At 37.9% G+C, this 20863-nt stretch overlaps 1 protein-coding gene and 1 pseudogene across 4 annotated transcripts in view; one reads left to right on the top strand and one right to left on the bottom strand.

Annotated features, from left to right (window-relative positions):
- CAMKMT (calmodulin-lysine N-methyltransferase) overlaps positions 1–20863 on the top strand; it is a 338172-nt gene that overhangs the window by 164184 nt on the left and 153125 nt on the right. The window lies entirely within an intron of this gene.
- On the bottom strand, positions 8857–9405 carry LOC129065579 (dual specificity protein phosphatase 18-like; annotated as a pseudogene).

Below are 20863 nucleotides of genomic sequence, written 5' to 3'. Positions count from 1 at the left end.
AAAAAATGTAAGATAAACAGAAAACATACATGTTAAAACATCTCAGTTGACACTGACTCTTATGCTTATAACAAGGATTAGTAAATGTGTATTTAAAAGTTGAGCTGTGATCTGGAAGTATTTTTCAGGGAGACAAGACTCTAGAGTTAAACAGCTAAGGGTAGCATAAAGCAGAATTGAAGTGTCAATGTATAGCCAAAGTCAGAATCTTGCAGGAGAAGGACAGCTACTGTAAGAACCAGTATTCCAGAAGTAAATTCTGCTTACGAGTGCTGCCAGGTGACCAAAAAATTCCCGTGGGGTTTCTAAGGAGTATTCTCAGTATGGAAACATTGGGATGGCATCATGGAGGAAGAGAAATTTTCCTGCAGCTTTTTTAGTAGTGCTGGCTCAGGCTTGGGTATCTAAAGAACTCTGAGATTGTCTTAATTAACATTAATTCAGCCCTTCTGTCAGGTTTATGTGACATATGCAAACCAGCCATCAGTCAGTAGCATATAAAATGCTCTCCACAGGACCACAGAGCCGTGGGTGACCTCTGCTTGGGCATGATGTTTGCTGAGCAGGAACACTCGTATAGCTACCCTAAGCACTGCACAGATCAGCAGCTAGCAACTGTAATGGAAAAATTAATTTCATTCAAGAGAGTCTTGGAACGTCTCGCCTCTCTCTCCCATAAACTCTTTGTTGTAAAATCCAGGAGAGTATACAATGGTTTTGAGTAGCAGCATCTGAGCAAGCGCTGTGATGGAAGTGGGGTCCCATTTGGTGGAAGCTGAATTTAGGTCTCAGCTTGTTTTCTGGAAGGAAAAGATTGCTGTTGGACAGAGGCAGACATGGGAGGGATGAACATGGAAAGAAGATAGAAAGCAAGACTTTGCCACATCAGGTTTCTTCGTAGTTATGTCTGTTGTCCTGACACAGCTCTGGTAGTACAGCTTTGGGCAGGATCCAAAATTTGGGAGCCAAATCAGGCATTAACTGTTTTTTCAAAAGCACAGCCCTAGTAGCCGGTTTCAAAGTCAATAGTCACTGCTCTCTGTGGATGTAGAGTTAGTCATTCAGGTGTTTATTGATTGCTTACTTCGTACTGAGGACACTGCTGAGACAAAATACCATTCCTGTCCCGACGGAGTGCAAGCAAGGTTAACTGTTTACTTAGAACCAGTAAAGGTTGTTGTTAGAGCTTATACTATGGAGGTCTAACTTTCCCATGGTGGGGCTGGAGTGATTAAGGAATGCATTCCTAAGGAAGGGATAATTAAGCGTAAATCTAAAGGATGCACTGGTGTTAGAGGCAAAAAAAAGAAGAAGATGGAGCAAAGTGTTCTAGATAGTGAGAAGAGCACATGAAAAATCTCTGGGGTAGCAAGGAACATGGCATTGAAGAAATGAAAGGTCTAAGAAGGCCAGCCTGGCTGGAGCAGGTGAGCAAAATAGGAGCGGAAGGAGAAAGAATCAGACTTGGCAGAGTCCCATAGGCCATAGCAGGGGTTTTGGCCTCTCCCCTAAAAGCAATGGGAAGGCATTGAAGGTGCGAAGCTGGAGAAATGACATGCATAGCCTGGTACTTTGTAAAGAACCCTCTGATTCCTCAGTGTACCCATGACTCGGGCTGGAATGGGGGGCATGGGCTCTGAGAGGCCCAAGGGAGGGCCACTGCAGGAGCCTGCAACAGGAAGCTGGAACAAGGGAATGGGCAGTGGAAGAGAGAGAAGGGGGAGTAGAAGCACTCAAGATGTGTTTATAAGGTGGGATGGCCAGGTCTTGGCTTGGATGACATGATGGTGGTTGAAATGCCAGTCTTTAGGGCAGTCTCAGAATTTCGCTGACCACTCTGGCCGTCTTGGCTCCATTTCTGGATTGTTTATTTAGATTAATGCTAGACAGCGAGAGCCCCAAATTAAGTATGTGTTCTGAAGGACTCTGCCTCATGAATAAAAATCACACTCTCCCATGATTTTTATTCATGGAACAATTGTACCTGGAGACAACTCAATAGGAAAACTATTAATAACTGGTGATAATACCGTCTCACTGCTTCAAAATAAATGTTTTTCATTTTCGAAAGTCCTAAGTTCAGTTACTTGCAATATTTTTGCGTACATAGTAAAGGTCTACAAATCAAGATGCAAATATCATAGGCTTCTTACAGCTTATTATAGGAGTGGGGATTTTCTTGGAGTTATTTCACTAAATTTGCATATGTAATCAAATGGAATATATTTATGTCAAATGATTTCAAGTCATTTTATTTTTTCCTATTTTAAAAATGAGTTTTGTTTAATAACCTTACATTCCCATTCTATGTCCTATTACTATTATTATTTTCCCTCAGTAGTTCTGTAAAATCCCTTTCAACTATGAAATTCCATGAATATCCTGCCTCTCTTACTTCTCGTTCCACCTCTCCTCTCTGTTTTCCATCTCTTTCTTTGGGATGTATTGGCCGGCATGATAGATGTGGATGAGAATTTTCAAGGAGCGTAGTTATCAAGGGAAGCTTGGGCCTCAGTCATTGCCAATCCTCTTTCCCCAGTTTCCTCTGTGCATTAGCTTCAAGTGCAGTCATTACTCATTTAGTCCTCAAATAAAATGCTCTTTGTTACAATGACATTTTTTCCCCTGGCATAAGGGCAAAATGGCATATCAGTCTGATAATGTGAATTTTATAACAACTGGAAGAGTTTATTTATATGGGGAGTTTTTATAGTTGGTTTATACTTGTGTTGGTTACCTTTTTTTAAAGTTGCCATTTGGATCAAGGGGGATTTTATAGGATATTAATTTAGAATTATTATTTTTTTCTCTAAATATGAAATTCATAGAGATGCTATGTGGTTAATTTTTTTCTTTTTTAACTGGATTAGCCCCATATCAGGTATTTCATAAAGCCAGGATAAGTGTATTTAAGAGAAAATATCCATCTTATGAGTAATATTTTCCACAAGTACAATGAGACCCATTTAAAGGAATACCTGAAATAAAAATAATCCTACTGATAGATCTAATGCATCAGAACCATTGAGTTTCTTTAAACCTTATTCAATAAATGCCTGATTAATAAATAATCCTGTTAAATGAATAAAACCCCAGTGTGCCAAATGGAGACACACAAAGCAATCATGATCAGACTTGTTATGGGAGAATGATAGATGAATAAATCTACTGTGCAATTAATTTATGACTGAACTATGATGAAATCCCTGTGGCAATGCTAAATCTGTTAGAGCAATAGATTTATCATCTTCTTTCAAACAACTGCATTCCAGGAATTTAACGAAATACTGTTATCTGAGTCTCTTGTATCTATTTATTTAGATGGGGGTAGACAGTTCCTTCTGTGCAGTCAGAACTAAGTAAATGTTTATTGTTATTGACACTAACCACGGCAGGAACAATCTAGGATGGCAACTACTAATGCTGATAGTTATCCTTGTCTGCTTCTCTTTCTTCAAACTTGACGAAAGTTGCCTAATTTTTTAGATAGTCTGGTGTGAATAATTACACTTTTTAAAAGCATAAAAGCAGACAAAAAAAAAAAAAAACAGGCCACAGGCTATTTTGAAAACAATCTGTATTACTGTATAATGTGGTTCCACTTAGCTTATAAAAGCACAAATTTGGGGATGATGTTTTTTAGAAGATTGTCAGAGAATGGTAGGATATCAGAGTGCTGTGTATTTTATCTTCTAAAGACAGCCTGTAGTATTTTAGTGTTACTGTCCTTTTAGACAGGCACTTATTGGTACAAAATTTTTTAAAAATGTTTGGAGCTAAAGGATAGGTAATCTGAAGTTTTTGAGTGCTTAAATTTAGAGCATGTTGGCAAAGTTAAAAGAGACTTTGGATCAAAAACAAAATGGTTTAATACAATTTTTCTTTTGTTTTGGAAGAACTATAGCTGATATTTTAAATTCAGTTCTTTTTAATCAATGTAAGGAGATTTAAGAGATCGATCTGAATAAAAATGTAGATTTGTACAATAACATAGAAAGAGATGGACTTTAGAAGTTTGTGTTTTTGTTTTTTTCAGTTAGAAAAATGAAGAATTTGTAGAGGTGAGGTAAAAGAGGGATTTCCTTAAAACTTGAGGGAAGAAAGAATTTTCTCCATTAGGGTAATACTTGAGGTTATGTTTTAATAGTGTTTTAATATACATTCAATAACCTCACAGATGTAGATCTATCTATGCAAATGAAACTAAAACATTTTCCTCCTTTAAATCGTCTCTGCTCTTCTTTCTTTTTTCTTTTTTAAGTATATTTTATTGATTATGCCATTACAGTTGTCCCATTTTTTCTCCCCTTTGTCTCCCTCCACCCTGCACCCCCGCCTTCCGCCTGCGTTCCTCCCCCTCCTTAGTTCATGTCCCTGAGTCATACATGTAAGTTCCTTGGCTTCTCAATTTCCTGTATTATTTTTAACCCCCACCCCTGCCTTTTTTGTACCTACCAATTATGCTTTTTATTCCCTGTACCTTTTCCCCCATTCTCCCTCATCCCCCCTGCCCCGCTGATAACTCTCCACGTGTCTCCATATCTGTGATTCTGTTCCTGTTCTAGTTGTTTGCTTTGTTTTTGTTTTTGTTTTTAGGTTCAGTTGTTAATAGTTGGGAACACTGCCATAGAAGGAGGCAAGACCTGTGGAGAACACAAAATAAATGACCTAGTCTAAACCTTCAGTGAGCCTTAAGTCAGTAGATGAGTTAGGTACGTATAACGCATTATTTTATAATTGCGCTCCTAAAATGAACCAAACAGCTATAGGAATTTGGAGGTAGAGATTATTTTATGGATTAGGGATGGTGGGGAATGGTGTTAAGGTGTGATTTCATAGGGAAGGACTGGGGAAGGTATATTTGAGATAAGCCTTAAAGGACCAGAAGGTTTTTGACCTGTGTAGATGCAGGGAAACAGGAAGAAAGGTGAGGCATTAGGAAAGTAAAAAGGATGTTTAGCAAGTGGCCAGCCTAATCCTTCCTGACTGAAATAAAGGGAACAGTGGGAAATAGGGTGTGGAGGACCATGGAACCTGTGCCACGCTGGCTGTATATGTTCCAAGTCTTTCCCCTCAGCTACCTTATCTTTTAACATTCTTTATGTAGTCCTCCTTCAAGGCCTCTGGTTTTTGTGTCTTGTTTAGAAAGGCCGTCTCCATCCTAACATTATAAAGTATTCTTTAGAAGTTTCTTCAAATACTTCTATAACTTCTTTAAACATCTCATTCTGTGGTCCCACCTGAAATTTAGGTTTGCCTATGATAGGAGGTAAGATTCCAAATTTATTTTTTCTCTATGATCTTTCATTTTTTCAAACACAATGTATTTAATAGCTCATTTCTTCACTGTTTTGAAATGTAGTCTTTATCATATTCTATATCCATATATGGAAGAGTGTCTCTTTCCGGATGCTCTAGTCTGTTTCACTGATTTGTCAGTTTCTGCTTCAATGACCATATGTTTATTGTTATGTTTTTTATTGATTTTAGAGAGAGAGAGGAAGGGGGAGAGAAAAAGAGAGTGAGAAACATCGATTTGTTGTTTCACTTATTTATGCATCCTTTGGATCCTTCTTGTACATTTCCTGACTGGAGATCAAACTCACAAACTTGGTGTATCAGGACGATGCTCTAACCAGCAGAGCTACCCAGCCAGGGCTATAGTTATGTTTTGATTTCTGATCAGGCAGGTCCCACTCTCACTATTCTTCTATTAAGTTTTTTTTTACTGTTTTGTTTATTCTTTGAGATGAACATTTAAATCTTTTTATTGAATATATATAAGTTGTATATTAAACTGTACCCAGGATTTGTTTTATTCATGTATGATAAGATATTCAGATATGGAAATGATTGTCATGAAGGAAGGGACTTATACTCACAGATTTCTAGAAACAGGAGGCAGAGCATGCCATGCAGGGCCACATAGGGAAGCACCAGGATCAGATAGGAGGCAAAAGGGGAAGGGCGAGAGTGTGGCCCAGAGCCTTTATTGGGGTTTTCATGGAAAGGTGTGAATGAGGCAGGGTGGGTATGTTCAGTTAGCTTAGTATTGGATAGTTTGAATAATTTTAATAATTATTGTTAGAATAACAATAGTAAGTGTTCTGTTGAAGGAGGGAGGGGCTCTGGGCTATAGGTATGGTCCCTAGTTGTCCAGTAACTGGCCCTGGTGGGGGCGGTGATGTAGGGCAGGCGGAATATTGACTTGGTGTGTGAGAATTTGATAAAAGAGATGGCTGAGGGTGTGGGCTCTTGATTGGTTGGTTTGTATATCGAAGACACTCCTGCCGGGGAGTCATTTGCCTTCTCTGAGAATGAGCTAGCCCTGGGAGGGACAGTCTTTCCAGGATTAAGGCACCAAATGCCAGGCTGTCAAGAAAGAATGAATAAATAAATATTGTCAATGTAAGTTGTGATTTTGATTGGGGTTGAACTGACTTAAATAGTAATTTGATAATGAGCTGACATGATAATGATATTGAATGCTTCCATTTATTTTGGGGTTCTTTTGTGTTTTCCGTAGCATACATTTTTCTTCATGTAAATCTTGCTTATTTTTGTTAGATTTATTCTGATAACTATTCTTATAAATTTTGTTGCTATTTTTTTGCATATGACTTTACATAGCATGAAACCCTTATAGGGTCTTATTTAATATTTGATTATTTATTTCTTTTTCCAGCAGTATTTGTTGACTTTTTGTAAAGTATGTGTCAGACTGCAATGTACGCACTAAGCATTCCCCTTCCTGGTGACCTACTATATCCAAACCTGGGAGATCCAAGTATTTCTGTGAAGATGTTGAACATAGCAAAGGTACAGATGCGGGGGTAGGTCTTCCAGCAGTTGAGAATGGATGAGATCAAGGACATAGAGAGGGGAGAGGTAGAAGCAAAAGAAGACACAGGGAATCTGAACTAAGAAGGATACAAGTTATGGGATATGGTGTTCAGTGGCTTCTTGTATTTCAGTAACTGGGGAAGCGGTCACCTGTTGAAAATTAAGGGTCAGAGACAAGTTTGAATGGTAAAAGGTATTTATTGTGAGAAAAATAGAAAGCTTGTTGGATTTCATGAGGGTCCAGCATGAATGTGGTCACTGATAAAGTTAATGTGATTTTGTGACTTACATTGATAGCGTTCAACAGCCAGAGGAGCAGGTGAGGAGACTGCGGTTGGTGAGATTACCCACATCTGAGGAGTAGCATGTTAGGATTCGAGAGAGAAGGGAGTCAAGAATAATAGTAAGTGCACCATTGAAGCTAGAGGGTGCTTTTGATTTGTTTAGAAACAGCCTCACTTGTACAATTTAAAAAATCCAACTCAAGAGATAATCATTGACACTGAAATAGCTCCACATCTTCAATAGTCATCAGAACCAAGACAAGAATATTGCAAAGAACATTCATTCATTCAGTTTGTGTGGAAAGAACACTCGTGTTTAATACTGGACCTGTTTTCAAGGAGTTTATTTCTAAAAGATTTACTTCTTTGGACCATCTATTAATACCTTTTCTTCAAAGGAACATTCAAATATGAAATATTTTCTGTAAGCATGCTGGTGAATTGATTCCCCCGAGTGGGCAGATCACTTTGATACTGGTTGAACCAGGGAAATGCCATGCTTTTTTTAATACTGATGATTTGTAATGACGAAAGTAATGAAGCATTTTTAAAAAGGTTTTACTTATTTATTTTCAGAGAGAGGATAAGAGGGGGAGAAATAGAGGGTGAGAAATATCAGTGTGTAAGAAAAACATTGATTGGTTGCCTCTCGCACGGCCCTAACCAGGGACCTGGCCCACAGCGCAGGCACGTTCCCCTGGCGCACCAGTGACCTTCTGGTTTGCGGTGCAACGCCCAACCCACCGAGCCACTCAAGTTAGGGCAGTGAGGCCTCATTTTTTATTATAGCTTTATATAAATTCAGTATATGAATAATGCTTGAAAGTAAATTAACATTGTTAAGGAGGACATACAATAATACAAAGTACTTAAAGCATTTATGAGACCATTTATTAAAGAAAATGCCATTATATAATAAGGCTACTGATTTCATATGGAAATAATACTGTATTAATTTGATGTATTCATACTAACAGTGAACATGATATTTTAAATTTTGCTGTCACATAATTATGCTGCTACTTCATGAAATGTTACACTGTCACCTAGAAAAACTCTTCTTTGAGTGTAGATCTGTGATCTTCAGCTTTAGATGGCAGATTGTAATGTGTCACTGAGGTATTTTTAAGTGAAGAGGTGGGAAAGACTCCTGGCTGAGTCATAAAACTGAGGATTTTTTCTTCCTTAATCTTCTACCTGGAGCAAGGCTCTCAAGAATAACCCTGGCCTTTAGCTAAGAACTGAAGCACCTTCCTCATTCTACAAGGCGAACTGGGTAATTGGGTGTGGTGGTAGGTTTGGAGTGAGAAGATACCTTAACGTTGTGATTCATGGTCTGTATAATTGTTGCTTTAAAAAAAAATGAGGCATTCAAAGGGAAAGTGAGAGTTAGAAGGATTTGAAGACCAAACAATTCTGTACTAGTCAGCAAATAATAAGATTGCGACCATGAGTGACTGATACAGGCCTCTTAACTCCTTAATTCTGTAAAGGAGTATGTTTCTGTAAGGAAAATGAATATATATGCCTATATATTTATATTGAGTGAGTTTAATCTTTAAAAATACAAATTTCAAGATTAAAAGCTACAGCAACCTTTCTTTTTTCTTGCTCTGATAAAAGGCATTATCTGTTGGGTTTTTTTTCCCCCTGAATCATAAAAGCAGAATGTTTTAAATTCAGATCTTGGTGAAGGATCAATGGCAGATATGCATCCCTGACCCAAGGTTTATGGTGGAATCATTAAACAGACTTCCTTGGGTGTCTCCCCAAGCGGAGTTGACCATATGCAGGGTGTTCTTGCCAAATAGCTGGAACTTGTAGCGCATGAGCTGCTCCCACAAGCCATTAGTGGGCCGGATGATGGGCTGGCTTGACTTGGTCCATGTGTGGGGGTCCGGGGACAGGGCTTGGTACTTCCTGACTTAAACGGGCAGAGGGCAGCCGAGCGGCTCACACCAGCTGCACAGCGGAGCAGTGCGTGGGCCTGCTCCATCTCCATGCTGTGGATGTGGTCAGCAGTGGGGTCAAAGAAGTCACAGAGACATGAGATGGATGTGTCAGCTGCAGGCACCTGAACATATTGGATATCCACATATAAGGTGTTCACCACCTGCACGGAGATGTTGATGGCCATGGTGATCTGGTTGATGTAGAGCTTCAGTTTCCTGTTGGCGGCCACACCACTGCTGATGTAGAGGCTGCTGGTGATCTGTGAGAGGCCGCTGACCGAGGGCTGTCGGGATTGAACCGGGAAGGTTCACGGAGATGCTGTCATTGAGCTGGTGGGTCAGCAGCCAGTGAGGAATCAAGGCTCCCTCTTTCTGCTAGGCTGTGTCCACGGAAAAACCTGTTACCTGCTCCATGATCACACGGGGGCCACAGCAGTCCTAGCAGAGAAGTAGGGTCAGCTCAGCGCTCAGCCCACTCCACTGGCCCAGCCCCTCTCCATGGCAACGTACTGGGCAGCCCCACAGTGGCCTCCAGGGACAATCCTGCCACGTCCAGAGAATGAACACATGTTAAAGCAACTGATTAAAAAGTGCAAAAGTTGATGCATTGGTGCATTGGAATAAATAATGACTTTACTTCCTGGTGGAAGTGAAACCAAAATACAAAGCTACGTCTTTGGCCGAAGTTTGCTAACATTTCAGGAGGTAGGTTGAAGTGATAGTGGGTAATGTGAAATAGCAGACGTATTTCTTGCCTTGATATTTTACAGCTGTCACTGGCAGTATGTTTTCTTAAACTGATATCAGCTACTATTTATACACTTACAGTTTACGGTCAGATTAGGGTGGAAGGTTGTGGTACCTACGTATATAAAATAATATAATAATGTTCTATTTTTTTTGGAACAAATTTGTTACATGAAATGTCAGATGAGTCATTTTGCTCATGTCAGATATTTGAAAGTAATGGAAAGATGCCAACGTGGAAGCCCAGTAATTCATGCACTGGTGTAATGGAGCAAATGAAATGCAAAGCTCTTGTACAGGTCCAATTTCAGCACCAAACGCTTACCTGTCAGTCAGCAAAATTGTCCCTGAATAAAAATGAACCCCATCTGAGAGGCAAAGCATTTTAATACACATCATATTCTTTGACTCTATTGCGAGGTAGAAGCTGCATGGAAAGAAAGAGAATGCAGCTGAAAAAGACATTTAACAGCAACCCCTGAGCATGCTGAAAATCTTGCTCGCACTACTGCCCACAAAAGGTTTTTGGTTTGCCCATTCTCTCCTGGGCTATTGACAAACTCTTTAGCATCGCTCCCCCCTCCCCTCTGTATCTCTTATCTGCACGAAAAGGTGGCTGATTTACCCCAAACAGTGAGAGATTTGGCCACTCAGGGATGTGGAGACCAAGTTTTAGACAGGTAACTTCATTGCTGTCTGGATGCAGCTGGGGGATGTTTTTATGGAAGTGACAATTAAAAATGTGTGTCACACAAATCAAAAGTCAGACATACCCTCGTAGAAATGATTATTATGGCCCAAAGTGACTGCCATTCTTTTGAAAAGCTTTTCATTTTGGAATCGGTTCCCACTTTTCTATATGAGCAAGCATCTTACAGAAATGAGGTGTCCTAGTTTTTTTTAAGACCCAATTCCATGTGGTTTTTAAAAAGGAAATGGGAAAGTTAAGAATTTGTGTGCTTCAGTGCCCACATAACCAGGGCTTCTTGAACCCCTACCTCTAGGAGTCATGATTTGTTCTACCTTTGAAATATCTGTTTTCCATTTCTGTGTTTTAAGACTCTAAGTGCTCATAGGAACCAAGCAGCTATTGAAAACCAGTAATGACCAGATCTCCTAAATGTTAATGATTGAGAATGAACTAGCAATCAGAGCTCAAAAATAAAATAAAATAAAGTGTGCTGTATTAGGAACGATAATAATTAAATCAAGCCAAGGTGCCCTGCACTTACAAATGCACTGATGCTTGAAAAATTATGAGTATGGGGAAAATTTACATAAATCCTCTTTAAATGATGTATGTGGAAAAGGGAAAGAAAGAAAACCATGGTCACGGGACTGAATTTATTTTAATCCCCTGGTTCAAGTGGTCCTAGAAATAATCATACTTGTATCAATCTATATTGCATGACTTTTGTAAGATGTGAAAATAGTGTTTTTCACTAAATTGTCACTTATTATTGTTCATTTAGGGCCACTAACATAGAAAAATTTCTCAGCTACAGTGTCAAAAGAATAGGGACAATTTGATGTTTTCTTTTGATGCTGTTTGTTGATATCTAGACCACTGTAGCTTGATTGCCTAACATTAAACCTATAATAACAGTGCAATCATAGCAGTATCATCATGAATGTTGTTACAATAGAAACAACATTTACACGGCTTCAGAATGGTAATTATCAAACTTTTTGTCATGAGGCGCTTATTTGCTAGCATTGATCTGCCCCGGTCAGTTGTTAGCTCTTCTCATCTGAGGTGTATTGATTGTATAATCAGTAGATAGAGGCTGTGGGCAGATGAAATTCAGTGTTGTTGGGCAAATTATCGGCTGCTTGCCTGTTGACCTGGACCCTGCTGGTTATACCTTAGACACTGGTGGGATTATTACTCATTTCAGTGACCCTACTTTGCGACAGAGCACTCTGTATTATTATACAAGATAAATGCCATCCTGCTTGCTGTGGTTGTGGTTGACTACACAAATGTCAGCATATAGCTAGTCCAAAAACCAGGCAGCATAAACATGCTTCAGATGAGATTAAAAAGAGGCATTTTTCAAAGACTTACCTTTTCTATATTTGTCTCTCCATGTGAATATAATAATAAAGAGCGTATGTGTACCTAGCTGATGACAATACTGAGAGCTTACATGTATATAGCACTTTATCATGTCCTAAGGCCGTGACGAGTCAGTCAATATTCTTCTTTCACCAGTGGGAACACTGAGGCATAGATTGAAGTAGCTAAATGAGCTAAAGTCACATGGCCAGTGGGCCTCAGAACAAGGAATTAAATCTATTTCCTTTGAGTATAAGTTGAGATTTTTTTGTTCTATTGCTCTGCTTTATTAGTTATCTGACTAATAAATATGTGTGTACTGGAAAATCTAACATTTCATCCAGCTAGATTAAGAAAAAAAAGGCTTAATGTTATTTAAATAAATTATCACATTGGGTAACTTGGGAGACTATTTGAGCCATTAAATATTTATAACATTTCAAAGACTAAGGTCTAAGATGGGACTATTTTAAAAGACAAAATTATTTTATATAAAGAACAATATGAATTTTATAGCTGGTAGTTGTTTAAAATCTAGATGTTTCTAGAATAGATTATGTGGGACATTTTTTCAAGGTTATTTTTTTGCCATTTCTTCCTTTCCTTAGTCTGGCTTCTCTTGCATTTTGGAATCGCTCTTCTCTTCATCGGTGACTTCAGCATGGCGCCATATGCTAATGCCTACACTGGGCCTTTCTAACACTATGCGGAAACCTATTTTGATATTAAAGTCACCCAAACATATGTTTTTAAAAGCCTGAAAGTATTCACTGGCCTATTCACCCTTTCTCTCAGAAAAGAGTGTAAAAAGAACGTACTTTACTAACAGTGCAATGCCATAAAAATATTAGTGTTGTGGAACTGATAATCTGGATCTCCAAATCATAATTTAGATGAAGAGACACTTACCCACAGTTCTACATCTCTAAATGCTCTCAGTGGTGTCTGGTAAGCTGGCTCGTTCTTTCTCTCTCTCAACTACTCAGCCGTTGTATTATAAAGGTTAGTAGTTAGCTGCACATTGTATTTTAAAGGCATACTCACAGCAAGTAGTTCTATAAGCAAGTCCAGCAGTACCACACTCTTCCGTGGTCTTTAATTTTGCCACTGTTGAATCATGATTGGGCAATGATGTTTTTCTTTCTTGAAAACTAATTTTTAAAGTCTTAGTTTTAAAAGACCAAATGACTGATCTCTTACCTAAAATACTGCAGGAGATATATGTGAAAGGGATGTGCAGAGGTGGCTGGAGTTGAGGTGTTATCATTTATATCTCTGTGAAAACCAAAGAAAATAACTGTTTGAGTGTTCCTTTAGTCTTACCTAATCTAGGCAAATAGCTAAAAAGTCACTCCTAGTTTCTGGAATTGCAAGCCCTTCAAAAGAAGCCTTAATTTGTGTACATATTCCTTTCCTTTATCTATGGCTGCTGAAATACACACTGGCTACCAAAGTAGTATTTAAGAGAAACAGTTAATTTTTTCAGACTGTCCTCCCAAAAGCTAAAACACAGGCAATACTTACATAGTCATTATTTATGTACTGACCCTATTGTATTCTTGGCTCCTCATGTCTGACCTGTTTTAATATTTCTTTCATTGCTTAATACTATGCTTTGTGTATAGAAAGAACTTCAGTATTGATTAGAATGGACTGGACATTCAGTCGACAAGTATTTATTGAGTGCTTACTATGTATGAGACACGGTGGGAGATAGCAGACACAGCAGCCAGTGAACACAGGACCACTCAGTCCCTGCTCTCAGTGCTTGTGACAGAAAAGAGATGAAACAGACATTAAGAAACTAATTGCATACTTAATTGTTTAGAGTTTCTTTTTAATATGCCTAAACAAAATTCAAGATATTAGAGCTTCTCCAATAAGAAATCAGGTCAATTTTACACTCCTTGAATGCAGGGATCTGTAAAAATCAACCCTTAAAACTCTGTTGTATTTTTAAAGTATGTACACTTTGTAAGTCTATATTTGGTAATTTTGGACAAGTGTATACACATACCCTTATGTAAATGTATATCAGGATATATGTACACCTAAGTATATATGTGTATAAAGAAGTATATACATATATTATATGTAAGCATATACATATGTAAGTATATATATGAGTGAGTGTGTATATATGTGTGTATCACTTCAGTCAAGATATAAGATCTTTGTATCACTCAAAATAGGTAGCTTTGTGCTCCAGAGTACAACCCATAGCTTTCCTCAGGCCCCTAGATTTTTCTTCCCTAGAGTTTTAGAGAAAAGACATCGCAGGGTATAGTATTGTATATAAACTCTTTGTGTCTGGCTTCTTTTGCTCAGCTTGATGTTCAACTCTGTTTTCATTTCCATTCTTCCAGTACTTAAGCTAGAAATCTTGGAATTATCTTGACTCTTCCTTCTTATTTCCTTTATCTAATTTTTCATGAAGTTTGCTATTTTTTTCTTTTAAGGCCTCTTTGATTGGTTCTTGTGCTTCTCATTACCACATTTTCTCATCACCATAATCTGCATTTCTGTACTAATTCTCCTTTTATCTTTTCTGGTTTTTCTTTTCCATCAGTCACTACCCTCAGTTTTTCCTACTGCTGCTGGATAAATCTGACATCTCATATTCTTCCTGACATTGTTTTGAAAGGAAAAGAACTTAGCCCTTACTGAGAATACTCTATTAGGCACTTTTATACATATTTTATTTAATTCTGTGAGGTCTCATTAACTTCATTTCCCTGTAAACTTTTCTTTATTTCACTTAGTGTAACCTTCCTTTCTGCCTGGGTTGTTTTATGCTGTTGAAGTACCCAATGAGTTCCTTGAGCATCCTGATAAATTTTGAACTCTGCATCTGATAGATTGCTTATCTCCATTTTGTTTACTTCTTTTTCTGGAGTTTCATTCTATTCTTTCATTTGGGCCATATTTCTTTGTCTCCTCATTTTGGAAGCCTCCTTGTGTTTGTTTCTGTGTATCAGGTAGAGCTGCTTTGACTCCCTGTGTTAGTAGTGTGGCCTGTTGTGGAAAAGCGCACCTGTAAGTTGTATGGGGTGGAGATTTAGGCAATCCCCGGGGGGGGGGGGGGGGCAACTGTGTCACAGCTCTGTGGCTCTGTGCAGGGGAGGGCTTAGAGAGGGGAGAATGCTGCTGCTTGGCCTCTGCAATTTTTTCCCAGGAGGAAGCTGTCTCCTGGCACTCGACCTATTGTCAGTCACTTCCGTTTCTCCCTATATGCCACTGATACACTTCCAACTGATGCGCTGGTGCTGAATCCCAGAGTGGGCGAGTCTGCGTGAGTCCTAAGTCCATTGTGAGCCCTTTAAGAGGAGTCTCTTGAGAATTCTGCAGTTTCTTCCACTGCCTCAACCCCCCACCGGCTTTTATAGCCAGAAGTTATGGGGACTTACCTTCCTGGCTCTGGAACCCTGGGCTGGGTGCTCTGATTTGGGGCTGGGATCTCTCTCTCCCAAGTTATCCCTCCTGATTTTTATCCACCACACGTGGATGTGGGACTGCCTGTTCCACATCTCAGTGCCTCTCTGCACCACTCTGTGTCTCTGCACCTCTCCAAGCCTTTCTGCCTCTCTGTGACTCTCCTCATCTCCACCTCTCTTACCCATCTGGATGAATGTGGCTTTTTTAAATCCTTGGTTGTCAGACTTCCATACAGCCTAATTTTCTGACAATTCTGAGTGATATTTGTTTTGTAGTTTAATTGTAATTTTTGGTGTATTAGTGCAAAGACGTGAGGTGTGTTTACCTATGCCCCATCTTGACCAGAAGGCTTAATTCCTTGTTCTTGCCTTTGGGCATATTGACTGCCGGAAGTCCTGGAGACTTTTGCATTTTTTAAATTAAGAATTGCTAATCTCTGAGCAACAGTTCTTCAGATTATATAAATAGCATTGTTTAATTATAAACTCAAATATGTATATGAAAAAGGAAGACATTTTGGGTTAAGTGAAAGGTGAAGGCAAATTAGAACATGAAATTAAAGAGAGGATACCCGAGATTAACCATCTCTAAAGAAATATCTTTGCACGGGGAAATTTTTAGAGAGCCTCATCAGAGTTGGACAGGAATCCTAGTGTACTCACATTTATGTATCCCAGGCAGAACCCTTAAGGGTTCCACTTAATAGAGAGAGGCACAATCACAGCAAAACTCTCACAAATGTTAAGATCCCTGAGGGCTGGAACTATATCTAATTCAACATTCTCAGTACCTAGAGTCTTGCTTTGCACATAGTAGGCCCTCAGAGTGATGGGATGGTATGCTGAATCAGAGATTAGACTCTGCAGTAAGACAGACAAGGATTCAAATCACTGCTGTCCTAATAAGCTTTCAGCTTTCTTAGCTGTTTCTGTATTTAATCACTTTGAGCCTTAAAATGGAAATAAGTATATTATCTTACATCATAGGGTTGTCTTGAAGATTAAAAGAGCTAATGGTAATATAGGATTTAGCAACATGCTTGTCAACATAAATTCTTGATAAAAAAAGTGATTATTATTTGTGTTGGTATTTCATAAAATGTTTTTTTTAAGTTGACCTCAGATAATTGCTTAAAAGTTCCTCAGTGACGTCTGTTTATATCTTACTTGAATATCTTATAAAATATAATCTCATTCAATGAGATTCCCTATCACCCATAGGGTGAGATGAAAATAGGGGCTATATTTTGATTTGTGGCTGTGGACATGTACCAGAGGACCTGGGATTATTACCTTGTATTCGCTATATGTGAATAATGTTGGCCCACATTGAAATCATTTAATTCCCAAACAAAAGTCTTCTATAAAGACAAGTCCTTCCTACAGAAACACTGTTTCACTGATAACTTATGAATAATATCAAACGCTGTCTAAGTTGCTGAGTAAAATGCTGAACTAAAATGTGAGGCATAAATTAAAATTAACCTGATAGAGTGCATTGTGGGTACTTATAGAATGCAACGATAATTTTGAGAATTAAAATTCAAGTCAACAAGGCCCTGGCTTTGTACCTCATTGGTTAGAGCATTGCCCGACTATGCCGAGGTTGTGGGTTTGATCCCCGGTCAGGGCACACATAAGAATCAACAAATTAATGCATAAATAAGTGAAACAACAAATCAATATTCCCCTTTCTCTTCTCTCTCCCTTCCTCTCTCTCTAAAATCAATAAATTAAAAATTTGAAGTCAACCAATATTTATGTGTGCTATACACAGAGCATAGTATTCAATCCTATAAGGCAATAGAAGATAAACAAAATGGAGTTTCTTCCCTGGAGATCCTGTGACCTAAAATAGGAAGCTGGGTATCTGAATGCAATGATAAAAAACAGTAAAAAGGCTTGTTGATTAAGCCAAAGCAGTTTTAGTGCCCAGCTTTTTAAAAGGGGAGCAAATTATACTTCTTTTAAGCGAGTCAGGTTAATTTTGATGCCTTTAAAAATTCTGTGCTGGATGAAATCATTGCACAATCAATTAGTCACCACACAGGAAAGCATGAAGCACTGAGTAGTTGCTATCTTGGCTTTCCAAAGAACAAATTGTACTAGATCTATTTAATTTCCTTCTTCAAGAGATTGACAGTTAATACAGACATTTAGGAGGCAGGATATGTAATTTATCTGAACTTCACAAAGGATTTTGATTCAGTCACATGTGACATTTTAGCACTAACTCAAAGAATGTGATCCAGTCCATACCATATTCCTGTAGGAAGGGGCCTAATTCACTGAGAAGTCACAATTGAAAATGGTGGTTACTAAGGACTTGGTGTCAACAATGAATCTTGATCCATAAATGCATATCCAAAAGCCAAAGTTATTCTGACCTTCTATCTGTGTCATAGATAAATAATTTAAAATAAACTCATGTATTGGCCAAAGAAAGCACTAATATAAGTACTTTGAAAGACTGTTATATTTTAAATGAAATTATTTCCAACCATAAAAATGAACCATTACATACTCTATGAAGGGCAAGTTCAAAATAACATGCTGTGGTCTTCATGGGCAGTACCAAAGGTAGAGAGATACAAGATGAGAACAGCTTGGCCATAAATATGACAAAGAAAAACTTGGGAGTCAATTAGTGGAACACAATCCATGTATTGCTGAGCAACTGTGCTTTTGTTGATAAGTGACACATAATTTTAGGATGCAAAAAATCAATTATGATTTGCAAGCATGAGGATTCCAGGAGTCATTACTCTGCAACTAATCAGTTTTAATCATAACTCTCAGACTATTCTAATTTTACACTGCAGGGAAGCTAGAAGGTCCAGAGGGAAGCATTCCAAATATATAAGTTGATAAATAGATGCTTCTTTTAAAGTTCAGATTAGAGAAGAGAGGCTACCCTTCAAATTACATTATATTGTGAAATGAGAAAAAAAGGTTCAGAAATATTTCTTTTTTAAAAAAAAATATATTATTTATTTATTTTTAGAGAAAGTGAAAGTTAGGGAGAAAGAGAGATTGCTTCTCACAGGCCCCCAACTGGGGACCTGGCCCACAACCCAGGCATCCGTCCTGACCGGGAATTGAACTGGGTACCATTTGGTTCTCAGGCCAGCATTCATTCCACAATGAATTGCACAATACACCAGCCAGGGCTGAAATATTTTTTTTTTGAAAGCTATTTGAAAACAGAATAGACAGCCTAATGTGGCATAGGTGTTGAAAGCTTTCATTTGGTCTAGTGGTTCCAAAATCGGATGTTGTTAAGATTGCTTGAATAGAATTTTATAAACAGTCTTATTGAAGTACGATTGACCTACTATAAATTACATATATTTCAACTGCAATTAGATAAGTTTTGACTTATGTATGTAATGTAGGTACCAATGAAACTATTGCCATACTCAAGACAGTAATATATTCATCATCCCCCAGTTTTCTCCTGTCCCTTCTAGTTCTTTCTGCCATCCCTTTCTACGCAACCATTATCTGCTTTCTCTTACAAGAGATAAATTTGCATTTTCTAGAATTTAATATTAACAGAATCAAACTGTTTGTACTCTTTTCATCTAGTTTATTTCACTTGGCATATTTATTTTGAGTTCTATCCATGTAATAATGTTTATTTAGTTTCAATAGTTTATTCCTTTTTTATTGCTGATTAGTGTTCCATTTATGGATATATATATATGATTTATTCATTGGTGGACATTTGAGTTGTTTCCAGTTTTTTATTATTACAAATAAAGCTGTTATGAACATTTATATACAAGGTTTTATACAGACAAATGCTCTTATTTCTCAAGAGTAAATACTTAGGAGTGGAATGATTGGATAATATGGTAGGTTTATGTTTAACTTTTGGGGAAACTGCCACATTATTTCTAAAGGGGTAGTTACATTTTATACTCCCGTCAGCAGGTAAAAAAGAGTTCTGCCAATACTCGTTATAATGAGTCTCTTTAATTTTAGGCATTCTAATAGTTGTATAGTGATATCTCATTGTGTTTTTAATTTAAACTCCCCAAATGACCAAAAACATTGAGCATCTGTTCACATATTGATATTCCATATATGTATCTTCTTTGGTGAAGTGTCTGTTCAGTTTTTTGCTCATTTTTTTATTTGGGCATTTTTTTTTTATTTCTTCAGTTTTTAGAGTTCTTACATATTACAAGTCCTCTAGCAGATCTATTATTTGAAAAATTTTCTTGCAGTCTGTAGCTTGCTTTATTACTCTAACAGTGTCTTTCAAACAGTGTAACTTTTTAATTTTAATGATGTTTGATTCATTCCCTTTGTTTTTCCTTTACAGATCATGGTTTTTGCTCATGTCTATGAACTCTTTGCCTAACCCAGGTCACAAATGTTTTCTCCTGTGCCTTCTTATAGAAGTTTTATAGTTTAATTTTTACAGTTAGGTCTATGATGCATGTTGAATAATGTTTTATTATATGATGCAAGTTATGGATTAACGTTCCTATTTTACCTTGAATATCTGGTTGTTCCAGCAAAGACTATCCTTTCAACATTGAATTGTCATTAAACCTATGTCAAAAATCAGTTGTCCACATATGTGTGGGTCTATTTCTGGATTATGTATTCTGTTCTATTGATATACTTGTTAAAGGATGTTCTGAGACCCAATTTATGATGTATAGAGAGGGGAGTGTTTGTCTCCACACCACCAAACAATGCTTAGGACACCAGATGGGTGTCCTACAATTCAATTCAATTCTGACTCTGTCTACCTGGAAATAGCATCAGATATCACAGGCAAAGGGCTCAGTTCCACAAAACTGCCTTTCACCTTGGATACAAATTAAAGGTCCAGGTTGTTACCTGTGCTTCTAACTGACTAGCTATAAATTCGAGGTTCTGACAACCTCCTCCTTTAATTTTCTAGAGGTTCATAGAGTTCTCAGGAAACTCATTTGCCCACTGGATTTTAGTTTATTATGAAAGGATAGATAAAGGATATAGATGAACTTCCAGAGAGAAGAGATTTAGAGTGCAAGGTGTGTGGAAATTGCACGGAGCTTCCACGCTGTCTGAGCACACCATTCCCCCCAAATCTCAATGGCCTAGAAGCTGTCTGAATGCTGTCCTTTGGATTTTATGAAGACTTCATTACATAGGCATGATTGATTAAATCACTGACCAATAATGATTGAATCAACCTCTATTCCCCTCTTTCCTATGGTCAAGAGGTGAGACTGAAAGTTCTAACTCTCCCATCACATAGTTTGTTTTGACAGCCAGTCCTCGCCCTTAGGTGACCTTGGGGCACTCCAAAAATTCATTTCATTATTATAATAAAAGACACCTCTATCTTTCCCATCACTTGGGAAATACCAAGGGTTTTAGGAGTTCTGAGCTAGAAATGGGGCCTGGCATGAACATCAAGTATATATTTCTTATTATAAATCACAATACACTTGTCCATCTTTATCATTGAAGCCATACTCTCTTGATTACTACTCGTCTTATTATCATGTAATGTTAGTCTTCCAACTTTGATCTTTTTTT

This window comes from Pteronotus mesoamericanus, unplaced genomic scaffold (assembly GCF_021234165.1).
Source record: "Pteronotus mesoamericanus isolate MK-2021 breed Mesoamerican mustached bat unplaced genomic scaffold, CSHL_Meso_final contig_101, whole genome shotgun sequence".
NCBI lineage: Eukaryota > Metazoa > Chordata > Mammalia > Chiroptera > Mormoopidae > Pteronotus > Pteronotus mesoamericanus.
This window is presented reverse-complemented; position numbering and strand designations above follow the sequence as displayed.